The 17,080-nt window shown below is 36.7% G+C and overlaps 1 long non-coding RNA gene across 2 annotated transcripts; it reads left to right on the plus strand.

The window, feature by feature from the left end:
- The first annotated feature begins 9,252 nt into the window (after nt 1–9,252).
- LOC107768966 (uncharacterized) lies at nt 9,253–15,771 on the plus strand. 2 transcript variants are annotated; one of them, XR_001644283.2, is made up of 5 exons: nt 9,253–9,492; nt 9,588–9,700; nt 10,428–10,507; nt 14,052–14,106; nt 15,501–15,771. It is a non-coding gene; the product is annotated as an uncharacterized LOC107768966 (long non-coding RNA). The 2 variants fall into 2 exon arrangements; XR_001644282.2 differs by lacking the exon at nt 14,052–14,106.
- The last annotated feature ends 1,309 nt before the right edge of the window (nt 15,772–17,080 follow it).

The following is a 17,080-nucleotide window of genomic DNA, read 5'->3' on the forward strand; positions in this document are numbered from 1 at the left end:
TTCTAGCATATTTGGCCAAGCTTTTCCAAAGTCAAACGTAAATATAGTGCTCCTTTTTTCAAAGTCGAAGTGCTTCGGAAAAAAAATGCTTTTTGGGTAGAAGCAAAAGCATTTTTGGAGGAGCAGAATAAAAGTAACTTCTCCCCAAAAGCGATTTTTTGGAAAAAATACACTTAGAAACACTTTTTAAAAGTTTGGCAAACACTAATTGATGCTCAAAAGTGCTTGTATGCACAGAAAAATAAAATTGCAATCACAAACATATAAAGGAAAAAAGATTTTATTGATAAACATTGCAGGTTACAACTTTGTTTATCCCTTGATTCTTCCATCCGATTTATTCTACGTGATTCGAGTGCCTTAGCAGCATATTTCTCGAACGTAGGACATTAATCAAGACATATTTGACATGTCCTTGATCTCTTAATGAATATTCCAAGAGTTTCATGGAATTTCGGAGATCTCATATTTGATCTCTTTGTGCATATTCCGAGAGTTTATGGAATTGTCGATATCGTCTTTTAAGGACATATGTAGCCTTATTTATAGGCATGAATTAGGGTTTGGGTAAAGTAGCCACCAAGTAACCCTAATAGGCTCCTAATATTTCAAGAGTTGTCTTGAATTTAGGATTTATCTTGATCTGTTAAAATTTCAGTGTCTCAAATGCCCCTACTTCAAGGTTTATCGAGGTGTAGGCTTGCTGAAACTTGAAGTACCCGACCGTCGTAACAGATAATTTTGAAACTTGAAGTTTTTGATTTGCAGGAGGAAAAGATAAAGGGCAGAACTTGTCCCATTGTGCATGTCAATTTGTTTGCAACGAATTTATGTAGAGAAAAATAAAATTGCAATCACAAACAACTATAAAGAAAAAAGGATTTTATTGATAAACATTGCAGGTTACAACTCTGTTTATCCCTTGATTCTTCCATCCGTTTATTCTGCGTGATTCGAGGGCCTTATCATCATATTTCTTGAACGTAGGACATTAAGCAAGACATATTTGACATGTCTTTGATCTCTTAATGAATATTCCAAGAGTTTCATGGAATTTCGGAGATCTCATATTTGATCTCTTTGTGCACATTCCGAGAGTTTATGGAATTACCGAGATCATCTTTTAAGGACACATATAGCCTTATTTATAGGCATGAATTAGGGTTTGGGTAGAGTAGCCACCAAGTAACCCTAATAGGCTCCTAATATTTCAAGAGTTGTCTTAAATTTAGGATTTATCTTGATCTGTTAAAATTTCAGTGTCTACAGTATTTTTCAAATTAATTAGTCAAACACAAACTGTTTTTCACCCAAAATACTTTTGAGAAAAACGCTTTTGAAAAAAAAACAATTCTCAAAATAAGCTAATTTTGGCTATTCGTCTTCCTCTTCTTTCCTGCTTCTTCTTCTGCCTCCCTCCTCTTCTTATAAACTTAGTTGTCTAAGTTTAGGTGCATCAGTTCGAACCTCAAACTAGCAAGTTGCATTAATTCGAACTTCGAAGACTACTAATTTGCACCAGATCAAACTTCATACTAGCAGATTGAAGTTTGGCTAAGGCTAACGTTGCACTAATTTCTAATTTGTGATCATAATTTAAAGAGCAATATTAGAAGTGATTATTTGTGCAAGTGGCACATATTCCACTATAATGTGATACTATTCATTTTGATTAGAATATTCCATGATCATCCAACCCAACTAAAATGCTCACGAATATCTTGGTTGGACCGGCCAGACAGAAGCTATCAAATGACAAATATTATTGGTTGGATCGGCCAGCCCATAAATAGCTACGAATGAAGCTGTCAAATGAAAAATGAGAGAACTTCATTTATAGCCCATCCGGCAAAACAAATATCATTCGGTAGCCCAAAATTATAATATGTATTTTATAGCCCAAAAGTAATTCTAGTGGCTAGCCACCAAACTATATATCTGACCCACAAACTCTGTAAAAAAAATGGATCTTACAAAGGAGATTAAATCTCCGGCATAACAAGTTCATAGTAACAACAATACACAAACAAACACAGGTTCACTGGAGAAATAATTTCCGGCCCGAAATGGTTTAGCCGGAAAACTTCACGGTCGTCAGAAAAGCTATATACTGGCCAGATCTACCGAAATTCAAATTAGCAAGCAAACCATCTTTCAGATCTAGATTTTTATAATATCAAAATCTCCAAAACAGTAAATAAAACGAGAAGAAAGAGTCGCCAGATTTAATGGAGGGTCGCCGGTATTTGAGTTTCCGTCCAGATCTAAAGCCAACGAGATCGAGCACAGTGGGTTAGACTAACTGAGTTTTGATTTCAATTTCACGATAAAGTTCGGTTCTTCCATCCAAGATAAAGCGTCCCTTTTTATGTTTTTACAAAGGTGCAAGTCGTTGGGTTTCTACTTGGGTTCAATCTGATGGCTTTCCTTCTCTCCTTCTTCCTATTTATTTATCTTTTTATGTTTTTGAATCCACTAATAGAAAATCATTCACTGGTTTCACTCCTAAATTCTTGTCACTCTCTGTTCTCATTGCTTTTTTATTAGGTTTTAACAACCTTTTATTTTCTTGGGGTAATTCTTATCTTCCCGTTTTAACAAATTCTCTTGTTTTATCTTCACAGTTAGCTTTCACTCTTAACACTTTTGTAATTATTGTCAAACAAAAAATCACATATGCAAATCTCAATTGTGTTATTTTGTCCAATGTAGAGGTAGACCATGTATTATATTTTTAGACTGTATTAGATTGGAGAGCAGATTGTTTTTTGAATATTGATATATTACAAATATATACAAAATAGACATTCACTATACAAAAATTATATAAAATAGACTGTCACTTTACAATTTATATACAATAGACTGTCACTATACAAAAATTACAAAAATAAATTATTATTATTATATAAAAAATATACTAAATAGACTGTTACTATATAAAAAATATACAAAATAAACTGTCATTATACAAAAAATATACAAAATAGACTATCTCTGTACAATTTATATACAATAGATCACCACTATACAATTTATATACAATAGACTGTCACTATACAAAAATATATTAAATAGATCACCACTATATAATTTATATACAATAGACTGTCATTATACAAAATATATACAAAATAGACTGTCACTATACAAAATATATACTAAATAGACATTTCGTGCTATTAGATATAATATGTTTGGGCCAGAGGGCCATTTCGTATCAATGAGGGAAAATAGATGAAACTATACAAAATATATACAAAAAAGACTGTCACTATACAAAAATACATGATACACTCCAAATACACAGTGTGCACACATTACACATACAAAATTGTATATAATTTATATACACTATGTTTACATATTAGAAAATACACATTATATACAATTTTGATACATTGTTCAGACAGATTATACATTCACGATACAAAATACATTTGGGATACACAAATATATACACTTTAGATACACAAGCACACTCGAGATAGGCTCAATATACACTAAGGATACACTGTCGAACTTAGGATACAATATTTATACATTGCAAAATAATGTTGGATTACTAACACCTTCTCAATATACACCTTCTCAAGTTAACATAGTAAAATATTGTAAATACTGTCACGATGAAATCTCAATTTGGATTTGGTTGAAAATCAATCCCGAGATTGGTGCTCATGCTTCACTCAAGTTCGATAGCTTAAAAGAAGAGAAGGGCCTTGCAAAACCTCATTATCATTTAATTATTCCATCATATAAAAATAAGAAACTATCATGATAGCATATCTTGAAAACAAGCTACACATGAAATTTAATAATTTAACATCGTGTGCATTCAATTGACCTGCATTACATATTTCATTCAATTGTTATCAGAGGCAGAAGTACATTTAAAAGGGCAAAAAAGGGTTGCTCTATCGCACAGGTAGGGGTCGAACCTACAACCTTCAACTTAGGAAACATGCGCTCTATCCACTGAGCTACAGGCGCTTGTGTTGTCATACTCATTTTTTCGGCTATTATATGCAATACGTTTGGCCCGAAGGGCCATTTTTTGTAAGTAGGACAAAACATGGGCTATTAAAATTTTGAGGGGCTATAGAGGGTAGTTTTCTCATGAAAAATTCTCGGGCTAAGTGCATCGGTAACCATTTTTAAGGTAGTTGTTTAAAAAATATTCAACATTTTGCAGAGTATTTAAAACATAGCCACATCTAAGTTGAGCTATAGAGACACGCTGTTTTAAATTTCAAGACACTTTTTGAAACTTTAGGACATTGATTCAGCTTCAAGACACGAGCCTCAATTTCAAGACACAGTTTCGCTTAATTGGTGATCTTATATTGTTTAAATAACAAATATATTATTATTTTAAGTTCAATTAAGTGAAGGAGAAAATATGTATATGTTGCGAATGGAAAGAACTAAACTAATAAGAGATACTGCTTCCATAGTGGGGACGGTATTTGACCAAAAACAAATATGGGGCCTTTTTGTCAAGCTAATTAAATAAGAAGATAGAGGGTAAATCTTAGTTAGGAATAATTAATTCTAGATCTGAGATGAACACCATGAATAAAAAAATATAGTCGAGTAATAGTATGAAAAATGATGCATTAAGTAACATAAATGGTAATAAAATATAAATAAAGGAAGAGATTCACTCAATAGGTGGGATCCTCTTTCATTTGATAAAGAAGAATGATAAACCGATACAAGAATCTTAAGACCCTTTTCGGGTCCGGTGAAGGGTGTGGGATCACATATCCTATAATATCTTTAGAGAGGTATGTTTACATATTTTTTAAGGAGAGGGAGAGGGAGAGATAGCCCCCTTTGGGAAGTCCCCTCTTCCAATTTATAAGGGGTATCCCTAAAAAATCTTAAAATAGTACAATTAGAGGGAATATCCAGTAGAATGTTCCCTTTGAGGATTCCAAAGCAAACTAGCTGTTACATCTATAGATCACTGCCCGACCTCGGTCTTATTGATTACTGCCCGACCTCGGCCTTATTGATCACTGCCCGACCTCGACCTTATTGATCACTGCCCGACCTCGACCTTATAGATCACTGCCCGACCTCGACCTTATAGATCACTGCCCGACCTCGGCCTTATTGATAACTGCTCGACCTCAGCCAATTATCTCTGCATGTCGAATTTCTCTTATCTAATTTTTACCCATACAGTTAGTACATCCGCTTATCGAGGTCGTCTTTTGGTCGAGCTCGGTGAGTGGACTTCATTAATCGTAGTTCGAGAAATTCAAATGGGGAGGTCGACTAGTGTGGATCGCGGCTAAGGGTATCGATCTTCGGGTCAAAGTGGTATCCCGACGGGCTAAACTTGAGTAGAGTTCGACCAGGGCCAATGACTCGAGTGATGAGTTATTTGAGAAGACGGTAGAGTTGGAGAAGGCCAACGAGGCTAGGATGGCGGCATCGGAGGAGGTCATCTGCGTCCTCGGATCTGGACGGGCAATTCGGCCCTTGTAAGATGCCTTTTCTGGATTTGGAATGCTACTTCTGTCGCTTATTCTTGTTTCTATCTTTCTTTTTCTTGAACGTTTTCCTCGATTGATGGTTTCAAAGGAATTGTTGGTAGGCATTAATTCAAACGTGATCAAGTGTTTTTTATTAGTCCGGGCGAAGTCAAACATTGCCATATTTAACTCGAACGAGGCCTAGCTTTGAATCAAGTTCAAACTAGGTTGGATGCGAGCTTAATTCGAGCGAAGTAGAATGTTAATTCGGGCGAGGAGGTCGAATGTCGATTCGGGCAAGGAGGCCGAATGTCAATTCGGGCAAAGGCGAGGAGGCCGAATGTTAATTCGGACAAGGCCGAGTGTTGATTCGGATGAGGCCGAATGTTGACTCGGATGAGGCCGAGTGTTGACTCGGACGAGGGGCGAGGCTGAGTGTTGACTCGGGCGAGGCCGAGTGTTGACTTGGGCGAGGCCGAGTGTTGACTGATGCGAGGCCGAGTGTTGATTTGGACGAGGCCGAGTGTTTATTCGGACGAGGTCGAATGTTGACTCGGGTGAGGCCGAGTGTTGATTCGGACGATGTTACTTGTGTAACTGATGCAACGTCGCTTTGGCAAAAATACGGGTGAGCTTCATGCACTTATGCTTTGCTTATGCATATCAGAGGGATTTACTTGTTTTCCGGGCTAGCAATCCAGTCCCAATCTATATGGTCTCTTAGCGTCTTCGGATTTTTTTTATATACATATGATGGCGATCGTTCCCTGTTCGCATATCTAGGAGATTGCTCATGCTTCTATCCCACTTAGAAAAATAGTCAATTAAAACCAAATGAAATCGTTCGTTACCTCGATTTGATCGGTTGACGAGTGGAGGGGAGTGACCATGTTTCCTTCTCCGGTTGTGCTTTTAGTGGCCACTACCAATTTGGTTAGGCCGTCCGCTTTGATATTTTGTGCTCGAGGGATGTGGTCGAGCTGGCATTCATCGAACTCGAGTAATAGCTTGCAGATCTTGGCATGTTATTTTTGGAGTCTTTGTTCCTTGATTTGGAAAGTCCCTGTGGCTTGATTGACAATGAGCTGAGAGTCGCACCGTAGGACGACTCGTTCTGCTCCGTAGAAGGTAAAAGGCTCACTGAATCGGAAGTAATGGCAAGATAGCCGGAGGAGGAACTTGCTGGGGGCAATGACGCTGACGGCGTGGCAGCGATACCAGATCCAGAACCACCACCGGAGCTGCTGCTATTTTTACTGGCAGCCATCCCGTCTCCTAGATCTGTACGCACACGTTTTTGTACCCAATCGAAGCTAAAGTAGATGAACGGCATCGATCTGAGTGAAAAGCATGTTATCGTAGTGAAGATTGGACTCTGGATCAACAATGATATCCTTCAATCAAATCTTCAGTGTGGTGTAAATAAGCAAAAGCACACTCTGGTTATAGCTATTGATAAAAGCTAATAGAATCTAGCATTTGATCCATACTATTTATATTTTGTACCAAAGTACGGGAAAAAATCAAGGAAAGATCAAAATGATGTTCTACTCATTTGAAAGCATTTTCTGTTTCTTTCAAAAACAAACCAACTGTGTGAAGTAAAGAAGAACCACAAACATGATACTACGGGACATATTTAGATCGCTATAATTGTAACGACCCGACTGTCGTTTTGAGCTCTAGCGCGTCATTTAACAGTTTGAGGCCATGAGCAGCTTCACTTCAGGTATTATGACTTGTACGCATGGTCGGAATTGAATTCCGGGGAAGTCGGAGTTGATTTGGAAAGGGAATTCTCATTTCGAAAGTTTTAAGTTGAAAGAATTGACTAAGATTGGATTTCAGAGTAAACGAACTCGGAATCGGGATCTCAAGGTTCCAGTAGGTTCGTATGATGATTTCGGACTTGGGCATATACCCGGATCGGGTTTTGGATGACCCGGGAGCGTTTTGGCGCCTATTGTGGAAGTTAGCATTTTGGAAGAAATTTCATAAGTTTGGGTTGAAGTGCATTTCAGTGTTATCGATGTCCGTTTGAGATTCCGAGTCTGGGAGTAGTTCTGTATGGTTATTCTGGAGTTGGGAGCGCGATCGGAAGGGAGTTCGGAGGCCCCTAGGTCATTTTGGAGTCATTTGGCTAAAGATAAAAATTTGAAGGTTTTTGAGAAGTTTGACCGGAAGTTAACTTTTTGACGTCGGGGTCGGAATTCGATTCTGAAAGTTGGAGTTGGTCCGCAATGTCGAACATAACTTGTGTGCAAAATTTGAGGTCAATTGGACATGATTTGCTAGGTTTAAACTTCGAAAGTAGAAGTTTGAAGTTCTAAAGTTCATAAAGCTTGGATTTTTGGATTGGAGGCCGATTCGTGATTTTAGCATTGTTTGATATGATTTAAGGTCTCGAGCAAGTCTGTAATGTGTTTTGGGATTGGTTTGTATGATTGGTTGGGGTCCCAGGGGCCTCGGGTGGATTCCGGGTGGATAACGGATCGAAATTAGAATTTTGGAGAAGGCTGAAGTTGCTGGTTGCTGGTGTAACCGCACCTGCGAGGCTAGGGTCGCATGAGCGGTCGTCGTGCCGCAGAAGCGGTTAGAAGTGAAGGGATCAGAGGCCGCAGGTGCGAAGGAAATCCCGCACCTACGAGATCGCAGATGTGGCCGGTGCGGCGCAGAAACGGGCTGGGGCAGCAGGAGGAGGACCGCATAAGCGATATTGTAACCGCAGTGAGCGTTTTAAAAATTGGGATTTGACCATTTTCTCTCATATTTTCTTGGCTTGGGCGATTCTTGGAGGGTTTCAAGAGGGGATTTTCATCATCAACGATAAGGTAAGCTATCCCTACCTATCTTGAGTTAAATACATTGATTATGTACGGATTTGAGCATGAAATTGGTAGAAACTTGGAGTTTGAGGGAAAACCTAGAAAATTGATATTCTTGGAATTTGACCACGATTTTGGGTATGAAATTTAGAGTAAATTATATATATGAGTTCGTGAGGTTATGGGTAAAATTATCCTTCGAAATTTTTTGGAATCCAGGCACGTGGGCCCAAGGGCGTTTTTGTTAACTTTTCGATCAGGGTAAGGAATTGCTATAAATTGGATTGTAATGAGTAATTAAGCATATATTAATGGATTTGCATAATTATTGGCTAGCTTTTGAGCATTTAGCATCGATTCGGGTCTTCGGAAGGGCGTGGAAATGTCGGTTATGGATCTTCCATGCGAGGTGAGTCTCCTTTCTAACCGTGTAAGAGGGAATTGTCCCCATAAGTGAGTTAATTGGTTATGTGCTCCTATTTTTGGGGGCTACGTACGCACAAGGTGACGAGAGTCCGTGCGTAGCTACTATTATGCTATTGTCCGGGTAGTCTAGGACCCAAAAGCATGCTGTACTTAGAAATATTTGTAATCTTATTGACGGTTTGAATTACTTAAATCAGATCAGATTAGTAAGTGAATTTCTAAAAGATTGAGCTTCATTTTATTGAATTGTAAAAAGAGAATTGGATTTTCCTTGGATAATTGTTACGTGTAATTTATACGTGACTCCAGCTGTATTTTTATAATTTTTCATTAATGCATTTGAATTCACGGCTTCTCCCTGTTTGTCTTATCAGCTGCAGGTACTTTTTTTCCTCCTTTTTTCTTTTTTCTTTGGGTCATTATTGTTAGCTTTGAAATTTAATGGTTCCTGATATATATATATATATATATATATATATATATATATATCTTTTTCTCTCATTTTTTTCATCTTTTTTCCCCTTTGTATTTTTCAGCGCTATTGCAGGTTTCTCTGATTTTTCCCAAATCCCTTTCCCTTCTCTTTTTCTATTTTGGGTTCTTTTCATGATTTTTAATTTTGCAATTGAAACCTTGCTGAGTTTTGAAATTGCACGCTTTCCTGGGTGCTCCACCTACTTGTTAATTTTGCAATTTCAGGACTGTTATATGCTGTAATACTTAATAACTCTTCATTTTATCACCCAGATAGTAAGGTATTTATGTCATACTACTCTGCTGATCTTCTTTGTCTTTGTTTTATTTTTATTTTTCAGATGGTGTGTAAATCTTTTTGAATATGGGCCTGCAGATAAGTTAAACGGGAGAAGGAGCGCTGACAGACATAGAGGCGAAGAGGAACTATATTAATCTTAATTGCTCATTGGAAATATAACAAACTGCTCCTAGATTCTTTACTGTGAGGTAACTTTGGAAAGAAGAAGTTAATTCTTTCTTGATATCTAAAAAAACAAATATTGTAAACCACAAAATAGGCTAAAAAATTACTTAAAGTAGACCAGAGGGAGTAATATTTAATCAATACAGTTACCTATAATAATTATTTAAATAATCTGATATAATATAAATATACAGAAGTTATAGTCCATATCTAGCCCTTAGGGGTCATTTGGGATGAGTGATAAGGTGGGATAAGGCGTAAGATTAAATTTATACTGTTATAAATTTATATCTCCAACCAAACAAGGTATAAATTTAATCCTAGATTTAATCTAGGATATCCCATCTTATCCCATCAAATGTGGGATTATTTTATCTCATCTCTCATGTAGTATAAATTAGTACCGGGAATTCCGGGATAATTTAGTCCGTGTTACACGACCACTTATATATTCAGCCACAATCATATCAATTCCTCCGTCTCTTCTTCCTATCATATCCTTCAAAAATTTGATTTGCCATTTTTTTCAATCCTAAAACTTAATTCCCATATTAATTATGTCCAGAATGGTCAACATAAAACTACATTGTCATTGCATACTCTTCTTTATCTTACTTTCTTCAGCTGCAGTTTCACAAGGTTCCATAACTAACACATAATATTGCATCTCATTCATTGAGTTTCAAGCTTCAACATTAGAATTAATTCCTCAAAACTTTATTTTATGTAATATAGTTTCTGTTGCCGCAGGGTCAAGAAGTCAAGTGACAATTTCTCATCATCGAAAAGCCAGCGGCATGTTTGCAGCCCATAGAGAATTACAATTGAAGGTAGAAATACGCGCACATTTTCTTGTACATGTATTTATTTTAACTCGTATACAATTACAGTGTCATGATATTTTCCACTATTAATGTATTTTAAGTACTTTTATACTTCTTCCGTCAAAAAAAGTATGATCATTAGAAAAGTATCATCTTTTTTGGATGCAGAGAGTAGTAGTAGAAACATGAGGACTAATTTCAGGATATTAATCTCACTTTTTATGCATGATTGTCCGTAATTAGTTTTTAAATGAATCGATTGACAAAGTATCATCAGCTTTGTGACATAGAGAATAGTAGTAGAAACTAGTGTATTAAAAGGTATTTTCGGGGCGAGCTTTGGGGCGAGGCGCACAAAAAATGCCCCAAAGTGATGGTAGAGGGTGAAAGTCACAAGAGGCGTACACCCAACAATTATATTCAGGGCGTATGTCTATGCGTTGAGGCGCGTTTTTGTAGTGAGCCGTAAGCCCAAGAGACTTTTTCAAGTTAAAACAAAATTTGCTACGTAAGTCCTTAATATAATACCAAATTTTTTCAAAAATCAGCTTGTAATTACTCAAGTTTTAAAAAGGAATTGAAACATTAACAACTTGTTTGGATGGTTGTCGCCCATTGTATCGTATTGTATTGTTATCCCAAAATAATATTTGTTTTGATTGTTTAATTAAAATTGGTTGTATTGTATTGTTAAATCCGTTGTTCCGGAGCAATGAAAAGTTCCATTTTCTGAAACAACCAATTTGGTGTGGTGGTATTGTTTCTTATTTTTCTTTTCAATTATGCCCTAACTTATTACTTATAATTTTATTTTACCCTTTACTTCCTAACCTATAACCTACTTCTTTATTCCTTTTTTCCTTCCTAACATTGACATATGCCAATGTGCTATATTGGGTTCCCATGCAAGTTCATTAGACTCATTGGGTAAGACCACTGTTGTTGAGTTGAAGTTGATGCTTGGTGCTCCAGCATAAGAGGAGTCTGTGTGGTAAACCACTGGTTCTGAGTGTAGGCCTCCATGCCTAGTCTCATTCCTTCTGCCACTATCTCTGCCAAGTGCGTAGGGTTTTGAACTAGGAGAACAACCTCCTGATTGTTCATCTCCATGGTGAAGATCAGTGCATAACCTTGCAAGCCCATCTCCAACCAAGATTGGAGGGTTTATCCATTATCATCGACTGAGAAGTGTAGATCAGCGGAGTTGAGATATGTGGCAGTTGTGGCCCCTGCATGGTTAGCCTTGGGAGGTGGAAAAACTGGTTGTTTTGTATATTCTTTCTTAGAGACATATTTTGGTTGTTGGTCGGAAAAGAGGGCCTCTGCATTGTTGATGATATCAAAATTATTCTGTCTATGAGTGATGATTTGAGAAGAGTTGTTATAGTTGTCTATTAAGGACTCAAAGTGTGCATGTTGTCTAAGTGATTTGGATTGTTAGGATGGTAAGTAGTGCCGTGTAGGTCTTTACATGTTTTGCAATCATTGTGTTTGCATGGATCTTGAGTAGACCTATGGTCTTGAATATTATAGGGTACTGTAGCATGCAAAATATCTTTATTTTGGCTTATTGTTAATAGGGACGTGGCTGAGTGGGGTGTATTCAATTGGGATTTGTCTATTAGGGATTGGTCTTGGGAGGTGAGTATGCTGCTACATGGAGAAGGCAACTGATGTGTCTGTGCTTCCTTAGGAAACATGTTTGGGTCATTTAAGTATGTTAAAGAGTGGGACTGTGAATCAAGTAATATAGTCTTAGGGTGGACAATAATTTTATTGGGTAAAGAGGGCTGTGAGGCTATGATCTGTCTTGATTGGTCAAGAGTGGGCTGCAACATTGGTATCTCTATTGTATGTGATACACATTCCCCAGTTGGGCCAACTTGTATTGGGCTTGTACATATTTGATTAGCCCCTCTCATAGTTTGCCCATAGTCCGCTAAGGTATCAAATTTATTAATGAATTCCTTATTGGGCTTAGCAAGCATGTGTGGGTTAGTCAAGGGTAGCCGGCCCAAGTGTGGCCTAGTAGGGTTAGAATACTTACCTGACATAGGTTGCTCTTGTGGTTGCGCTGCTACTGTAGCCGCTTTGCTTGTGGTGGTTGTGGAGTTCTTGTATGCGTAGTTTGATCTCCTTGCAAAGGTGACCGTTTTCCAGTCACTCTCATGTGTTTGGTCAGTGTTTAGTATTGTAGAGGATGTTGCAGCCTGATTTTTTATACTTTGTTCCAGTGAGGAATGTGCAACAAAAAAACAATTAGGTTTTGCATGACCAGATCGTTCACAACTCGTGCAGAGTAAGTTAAGCCCCTTATAGAGAAGATTTTGCCCGTGATGGCCTATGGGGATATGAGTTTTTAAAGGTTTTTCTAAGAGTACTTCAATGCAAATACGTGCATATCTTCCCCTTGTAGTTGTTGAGGTGCATGTCTCTATCTTTAATAATTGCTCCAATTTCGACCCAACCCTTTGTAGTATTTCCAAATCATAGAATTCAGTAGGAAGTTCAGGAAACCTAACCCAAATAACCGAGTAAGCTAGCTTTAAAGATGATGCTATGAATTTGGGTTCCCACCTTCGAACTAACAAAAAATGGCTCAATATGAACCATGGTCCGCCGTGAAGAGCCTTAATCATATTCTCTTCTTTTTGAAATTTGATAAGAAAAAAGTCAGACCCCAGATCAATAATAGGGAGGTCTTTAGTTGGCTTCCATAGATCTAGGAGCTTGTTCCTTAGAATATGATGGGCAATCCTCCTTCCAAATAACTTTATTATTACCAAGTATTTCCAAGGTTCATACAAGCGTGATTTATCAGTGGCACTAATTGGAATAAAAATGTCTTCATCTATAGTGTTTTGGATGATTTCATAGAGAGATCAGCTGTAGTTATTGTATTTTGTTGATTGGTTAGTGTTGGTGATAGATATTTATTGGATAGTAGAGTTTGTAGAAAAGTTATTGGTTTTGTAGGTGTGTTAACATGTGATGACCCAAAATGTCATCTTTAATTTAAATAATTATCTCGATATTTTAAGACCTTGAAAAGCGCTATCAATAAATCCTCGACTTGCGTGCGCAGTCCGTATAATTTTCTGGAAGGTTCTTATGTGAAAAATGGATTAAATCGTGAACTAGAGCTTTAAAACTCAACTGAGTTGACTTTGGTCAACATTTTGGGCAAACTTTGACCATTCCGGTAATTCCGTATCGTGATTTGGGACTTGGTCATATGCCCGAAATCGAATTTGGAGGTCCTTAGATCAAATTATCGTCATTTAACGGAATCTAGAAATCTAAGGTTAAATATTTCTTAAGTTTGACCGGAGATTTGGCTTTTTGATATCGGGGTCGGAATCCAGTTCTGAAAATTTTCATAGCTTTGTTATGTCATTTATGACTTGTGTGCAAAATTTGAAGTCAATCGGACTTGATTTGATAGGTTTTTGCATCGAATATAGAAGTTGGACGTTCTTAATTTCATTAGGCTTGAATTGGGGTGTGATTCACGATTTTAGCATTATTTGATGTGATTTGAGAATTTCAGGCACGAATTCACGAGGCAAAGGCTTGTTGGAATTTTGAATTGGTTGCAAAGCGAGGTAAGTGTTTGGTCTAACCTTAGCTTGGGGGATTAGGAGTTGTGTCTTAATTGGTACATGTTAATTGTGGAGTACGACGTATAGGCATGGTGACGAGTATTTATACGTTGGTGTCAAGCATGCCTGTGAGTCTTGTATTATAATTGTTATGACTCTGTTGTGGTTTATTGAGCTTCATATGTTACTATCACCATTGTTCCCTTATCGGGATGTTTGTTTGATATTATTGTTCCCTTGCCGGGATGTTTGTTTTGATAGTATTGTTCCCTTGCCGGGATATTGTTTTGATAGTATTGTTTCCTTGCCGGGATGTTGTTGAAATATCATTGTTCCCTTGCCGGAAAGTTGTTATATTGCTCTTGTTCCCTTATCGGGATTCCTTGTGATTATTGTTGGCTTGTAACTGGGAGCGGGAGCGGGTGGTACGCCTACCAGAAGATATAATAAAATGGGAGCAGGTGGTATGCCTACCACAAAATATTATAAAATGGGAGCGGGTGGTACACCTACCACAAGATATAATGAAATGGGAGCGGGTGGTACGCCTACCACGAGATACATGAAATGGGATCGGGTTGCACGCCTGCAATAAGATGTGAAAAGAAAGTGAAATCTGTCTTTGTTTTCCTTATTCTTGTTAGTGGTTGGATTTTGATTCCTTTATAATTCTCTTGATATTCTGTTTTTACCTTTTTTTGTATATGTTCAATACTCCAAATTTCAACAATTGTTACATTTTTTTAACTCAATTGATTTCTCAACTAAATTTTCCTTAAACCGTTTGAGGTTGTACTTTACTTAAAAAGAAATTTCTACTATGTTTTGATTTATTGATTTATCGTATTAAAAGTAATGATTCATTCGATATTGTACTTTAATTGAAAAGGGTATCTTCTTTATCAAATGATTTCTAAAAATAACTTCATCTTTTCTTGTTGATTTCCTAATTGGGTTGGAAGCTGTACTCTACTTTATGTTAAGTGAATGAGGCGTCACAAAGTGACCTTTACTCGAAAGAATTATATTCGAAAGATATTTATTTAAAGGAAATATATTCGAATATATTCATTGAAAAGCATATTATCTTAGAGATTATTACTTGAAGGATTTCTAGGCGAAAGATTTATATTTGAAGGACTTGATAAATTAATTGCATTTGTATCTATTATTTGTTGAGAAACATTTATGATGTTCTTGTTGCCTGCTATTTATATCACTGATTGATCATTGTTGCCATCATTGTTATCTGCTTCCTATTATTTTTGTACGCTATATTGCACAGGTTTATTTGGCAGTCTGGTCCTAGCCTCGTCACTACTTCGCCGAGGTTAGGCTAGGCACTTACCAGCACATGGGGTCGGTTGTGCTGATACTACACTCTGCACTATGTGCAGATACTGATACCGGAGTGCTTGGACCGCAGTGAGAGTGCTGTCTTCAGCCCACACAGGCGACACGAGGTAGTCCTGCAGACGTCCGCGGGTCTTGGCGTCACCTCCTATCTTTTCCTTTATCCTGTTTCCTTTACTCATTTCAGAAATAGTGTATATTTTATCTTTCAGACTTTGTATGTAGTATTTTTAGACCGTCTGTGAAGCTGTGACACTAAATTCTGGGTAGAGTTGTATTTAGACATCCGCAGTTTTGTATTAAGATAAATTGTCAGATTTTGTCTTTCGCTTAATTATTTTCGTTATTTGCATGATATCTACCCATCACAGATAATGGTTTAAAACTGGAAAAGGTTAAGTAATTAGAATAATTTGGTTTGCCTAGCTTTCACCAGTAGACGCCATTACGGCTCTCGAGGTTGGAAAATCCGGGTTGTGACATAACATCGTCTATTTGCATGAAACTTATGTCCGGCGGTTCAGTGATTGGTTGTTGTGTTTCCAGTTGATGAGTAGAATAATTCATTTTTGGAGTTTAGTCAGTTTAGGCCGTAGATGTGTGAGTGAGATCGGGGCTAATGTTTTGAACAAGAACAAGAACAGTGGAAATAGCAACGTAAAGGGAGAGTTGTTACATGTTGGGAGTTCTTTTTAGCTTAGACTAGACTTGGCGGTTCAGTCTGCAAAGCCTGCCGTTGTTTCAAACAAAACACTAGCAGTTTTCTGCTTCCTAAAGATAATAATTAAAAGAATAAAAATCACATGGGTGCCAAGGCAAAAAGTATTTGAACTTGTAAAAATTCACAAGAAACAATTATTTTTGAGTTAAGGTATTTTTTTGCAATGGACCAAACAGTGTATGCACCTAAAGATGTGTGTAAAAAGTATTAAAATCACAAATGGTTTTAAGGTTAAAGTATATTAACTTGTTAAAATTCACAAAGAACAACTTTGGAGCTGCAGCTTTGTTTAAGAAATGGCACAAAAAATAGCATTATAGAATGTAATCTAGTTCAAGAAATTCATGGTTTACTGCAGGATTTTTTTTTTTTGTCAGAGTATAGTCTATAATCCAACATGCATTATAGACTATAGTCTATTCAAGAAAACTCCTTAACATAATATTGCACCTAAAGATGATGTTCAAAAGCATAAAAATTAAAAGGGGTTCCAAGAAAAAGTATATTAATATTTTTTCTTATTTTTGGTAAATTAATATTTTATAGATTTGTGTAAATCCAAAATAGAAAGTTGTGCTCAACCTATCTCAATTTATATAACACACTTTCCTTATCAGTTCGTTCTAAAAATAATAATATAACTTTAAACTTTTATTATATTCATTTTACTCTTTAAGATATTAGGACCATAAGCCTCTAAAATACATATTTTTAAATTCCATGACAAATTGCAACGGAGAGAGTATATAAGATGTCATGCACTTATAGTTAAAAAAAATTTAATTGGCTTGTTGAGGTTTCATTCCATTATTTTTCTTTTGTTGCTTTGTTTCTTCAATTTTTATTCTTAAATTCCGTGTTATATATACCACGTAACATAAAATAAAACAAAATAAAATAAAA

This window comes from Nicotiana tabacum, chromosome 20, assembly GCF_000715075.1.
Source record: "Nicotiana tabacum cultivar K326 chromosome 20, ASM71507v2, whole genome shotgun sequence".
NCBI lineage: Eukaryota > Viridiplantae > Streptophyta > Magnoliopsida > Solanales > Solanaceae > Nicotiana > Nicotiana tabacum.